Genomic DNA, 5,014 nt, shown 5'->3' with positions numbered 1-5,014 from the left:
GGAGGTGAGAGCGTCCTCCGGAAAGTGCCAGGAACTCCGCACGGCGCCCGCGGGGTCTCGCTGTAGCCGAGGCTGGACCAGAAGGATGGGAAAGTGGCCTGGCGCGGTCCAGGCTGGAGCTGCGCTGGGAGGCTACACCATCTCGGCCGGCCTAGCTCCACGGCTCGCGGCTCAGACGCGCGGAGAACTGAGTCTCCTCCACTCCTCCTTTCCAGGTCCCGGGACCCTGAGCTTTGAGGGAAATCCCACCCCTCGCACCCCCTTACTCCAGTCCTCCAAGGAGGCCAATCGTGAGTCCGGGGAGGAGGCCCCGAGACCAGGGTTGGGTAGCGACTCCTGCCAATCAGGTCCTGGGGGCCGAGGCGGGGAAACCGCGCGCAGGGGAGGAGATAGAAGGCGCAACAGGTTGTCCTGAAAGTGAGGGGGCTCCCTTCTTTCTGGGCTGCTAGGGTTGGGACTTCAGCCTCCTGCGATCCACGAGAACCCCCAGTTTACCTCCCACTCCCCAAATCCAATGGGAACCCGTTCAAGGAATGTTTATTTCTCTCTGCAATTTGCAAACCCAAGAGGCAAGTTAGAAGCAACGTGGCTGGAGTTTGAATCAAAACCCAGGGCAGTAAAGGGAGAAACGCGGGCGCAACTTTGCATAAGAAGGAGAGCTGGAATTAAAAGCAAAACCAGAGGAGACGGAGCCTCCCCTCGCCCCCTGCTGTCTCCTTGTAAATTATGACGGGTGCAGTTCTCGGGACTGGTGAGATTTCAAGAAGTCCCCGGTTTGCAACCAAATTTCATAGCGAAAAGAGAAAGAGGCTTTTGGAAAGGGTGAGAAATGCAGTCAGATCGAAATCGCGAGGGTCGCCCCAAAGAGTAAGTTCTGGGGAGTGTAGCCCCAGGCTCTTCCAAAGCCCGCTGTTGGGGCAGCTGTCATTAAAGACGTTCCTGTTCCCTTCGCAGTAATTAGACCAAGTACGAACTAAACCCGCCTGTCAGCATCACAGTTCTTGGCATGCCGAGAGAACTGATAAATATCCGGAGGGCGAGCTAAAATAGGTTAGCTCCCTTCAGGCAGCCGGTTTTGAAGCCTGACTCGAGCTTTGCCTGCCCCCTTGTGTTTGTCAGGTTTCAGAAGTGCGGAGATTCCCGTCCGGAAAGGTTTTCTAATTGCTCCTCTCCTCCTTGAACCCTCACAATTAAGACGCTACCGTTTTCACATTTGTTCTTTAAGCAGTCTTGCTTTTCCTGAGCAAAATGTTTTATTTTAAGTCACATTCTTTTCTCTCCAATAATACAAATCGGATAATTGGAATATCAAATTGAAATAATGGTCATTCTGCCCTTTTTCTGCTCAAGGGTATTTTAGATTTGGGGGTGGGGGTGGGGAGGGAGTGTAAGACAGTGTTAAGTCCTTTTACATTTTGGTCCAAATTGAAGATGTAAGATACGTTGTTGTTTAGTCGCTAAGTCGTGTCCGACTCTTTGCGACCCCATGGACTGTAGCCCCACCAGGCTCCTCTGCCCATGGAATTTTCCAGGCAAGAATACTGGAGTGGGTTGCCATTTCCTTCTCCAGGGGATCTTTCTGACCCAGAGATCAAACCAGCGTCTCCTGTTTGGCAGGTGGATTCTTTACCCCTGAGCCACCAGGGAAGCCTTTAAGATGCATATGGGGTTACATTTCGGTGAGAAGCATTTATCCGTTTAACCGTTTGGTGCTTTTATCCGGAGCTCCTCCAGCTTAGGTTTTTGATCCCTACCTGCAGCATTGAGAGCTATTTTCCAGGACCCAGCACCACTTCTACATAAGTATTGTTGAGTGATGTCAGAGTCGCTCCAGGAAGCCCACTGGGCAGCCTCTGCGCCTGGGAGTGGAGAGGGAGAGAGTTTAAGTGAGCCTCTTATCCAAACAAATAACATTTTGTTAGCCTAATATGTTTCAGCCTATTGTACTTTGAACTCCTGTGTACAACTCATACATGCATTTTACAATTTAGTACAAAATGGACATCCAGGAACACAGAAGGGATGTGACTAATCTTTTAAACATGAGAAAATCCTCACCCAACTCTTCATCAATTTCTGATCTGTTTTGGTATTATTATTTTATAATTTAATATCCTTGTTTATTATTATGTACAGAATTCAAAAGAAAAATTCTATGATGTTCTGTTCACAAAACGAAATGGAAGATGCCAAATGAAAAGGGACATGATTTTCAGAATATGGTTCTTTATGTGTTGTATTTCAAATCCTCGTTATGGATCTTAATTGAAAAATGTCAGGCATCGTGACTGTGGGTTCGTTCTGAGAAGTGAGACCACCAGCCTGACCCCTGGTGCTTCCCAATGTCTGGAGGGCTTTCCTTTCTTCCTTTTAAAGTCCAACTCTGTTTGACTTGCAAGTAATGATAAGATCAGCATTTGAGGTATGGCAGTATGCCTGAAGGGCAGAGTTCAATATTTTGTTTCATGGTAAGAAGAATAGAGGTCCACATTTATTTTCAAGTAGCCTAAGGAAATCAGTAAATTATAATTTTTTTGACTTTTTAATTTAGCTTGCCTTGATTGAGGTGAAAGAGTGACTCTTAGAAATTATTTTTGGTAAATATCTTGGGTACTTGGGTTTTTTTAATTACATAGAAAGTGACACATACGTTTATTTACTTAAATGTATTTTGCATTGATGATCATTGACAAAATAGTAAAATACTAAATTCTCATCTGAAAGCAAAGATTATTGATAGTAATGATCCCTCATTAGGATAAATACCTCAGTGTTAAAATATTTCTATACTTAAATTGGCAAAGAAATATTTTATGACCAACACTTGCAAATCTTAAGAGATAAAATAAGTTGACAAACATGTAGTTTTTTAAAAATACCAAGCTTAAGTCTTCAGTTCTTGCCTTTTAAAGCTTTTGAACACCTGCTGTATATATTCTGGGGAAAATATCCTTTACAATAAATTTTTAAATTTATTTACTCTATGGAACACACACCAGAATGTCTCTTCAAACCAACTTAAAGCTAAGTTTATTGATTGTTAAAACTCAAAGGATCTCTGACCTAAGGTTAAACACCCAAGAACTTCTTGTGTTGTAAAATAAAAGATGCAGGCAAGATATTCAGGTAGAAATGGGATAGAAGGTTTGGGGCTCTTAAGTCAGATGCACTAAAGACACACGTGGTCACATTTTGATTGTTCAGAGTGGTTTCTCGGTTTATTTCACCTCTCTTATGTTCCGCTACTGGCTCAAGAGACTACTAGAAGAGACTGCCTGATAGGCATCTTAAAAGTACTTACAGACGAGTGATTAAAGTTTTAGGTAAAACATCTGTAATAGTTCTCAATAGAATTTTATTCTTTGATAGTTTCAGAACCACAGCTTACTATAAATCCAAACCTAACTAATTTCAGAGTGGTGCTAAAAGGGTAAACAGCCTTGTGCCCGTTGACCAAAAGCTGGATTTCAGCCTTGGCTCTGACATCCACTAAGTGACTTGCAGCAGCTCCCCTTTGTTTAGCAACCAGTCTCCTCAACTATAAACCAAGGCCCTCAGTCTTTGTGGACAAATTCCTCTTTGGTAATATTTTGATTTTTGGTGTTTGGTGCCTTAAACCAAATTTATGGGTGACCTTCCAGTTCCTTCTTTATGTTCTATGCTCAGAAGCAATAGTTATCATTCTTGCTGGAAAGACTGACTCGGCTAATAAAAAAATATGACTACTATCTAGTTAGAAAATTAGAAGTCAAAGCTCATGCCCTTTGACAATGAATCAACTGTTTCTTTTTAGATAATATGAAACAATTTTTACATTCATTGACATGGGTAGCTTACATACATCATTAAGTAACTATATTTTTTAATCAAAGAGAAATTAAAACCTAGCAATACAAAACTAAATTAAAATTCATTAGGAGGATAGATAAATTTTCAAGATGAATCTATTATAAGGTGATACACATAGTGTCATACATACCCAATCTTTTAGATAAAGCTATGCTCAAATAGGGGTCTACTCTGTGGAAAAAAGAAAGAACACTGGACTAGAAGCCAGAAACCCTTGTTTTTTTGAAGCTGGCTTTTCCACTTACTTGCTTTGAGCTCTGGACAAGTCACTGTCTGCATCTCTAAAAAAAAGTGATTGGAGAGGAGAGAAGGAAGATGAAAATATTGCCTAGACTTTCCTCATGATGCTATTGGAAAGGTGAAATATTAATAATAAAATATGCATGTGTTTATGTGTATGTATATATGCAAAGTTGAAATAAAGAAAAATGATCATTGCTTTCAAATACCTTTCTATATCTAGAAATATGTAGATATAGATTGATCAATAGAGATAATATTCCAAATTTTTACTAAGTAAAGATGGCAAACTCTTAGTTTCTCTTTGGTTCTCCTTATCTCATTTGCTCAACTAACTTCTTAGTATCTTATATCCTGACCCAGGAATCGAACTGGGGTCTCCTGCATTGCAGGCAGATTCATTACCAACTGAGCTATCAGGGAAGCCCCCCAAAATATTTGGGTCATTGTGAAAGTGAAAGTCACTCAGTCATGTCTGACTCTTTGCAACCCCATGGACTATACAGTCCATGGAATTCTCCAGGCCAGAATACTGGAGTGGGTAGCCGTTCCCTTCTCCAGGAGATCTTCCCAACCCAGGGATCAAACTCAGGTCTCCTGCGTTGCAGGTGGATTCTTTACCAGCTGAGCCACCAGGGAAGCCCTATTAGTGAAAGTGAAGCATTTGATTGTGATCATAACAAATAATAAATCCTAACCATGTCTATTAATTGTTCTATTAGTTTTCCTCTCTTGCTTGGATTTCCAGTCTTTATAATTGCTTCCTCTTTGATTAAAATCTTGCTTAATTTTTCCTATTTTATAGAAAAACAATGTCCCTCGGAAACAGCAGCCCCTCTCATTTCTCAGCCCCACACATTTCTCTCTTCCTGAATTTTTTGAATCATTTGTATCTACTGTTTCAACTTTATCACCTAACAGATTT

This window comes from Bison bison, unplaced genomic scaffold (assembly GCF_000754665.1).
Source record: "Bison bison bison isolate TAMUID 2011002044 unplaced genomic scaffold, Bison_UMD1.0 scf7180017864048, whole genome shotgun sequence".
Classification (NCBI taxonomy): Eukaryota; Metazoa; Chordata; class Mammalia; order Artiodactyla; family Bovidae; genus Bison; species Bison bison.
The sequence above is the reverse complement of the archived record's forward strand: the minus strand, read 5'-3'. Positions refer to the sequence as shown.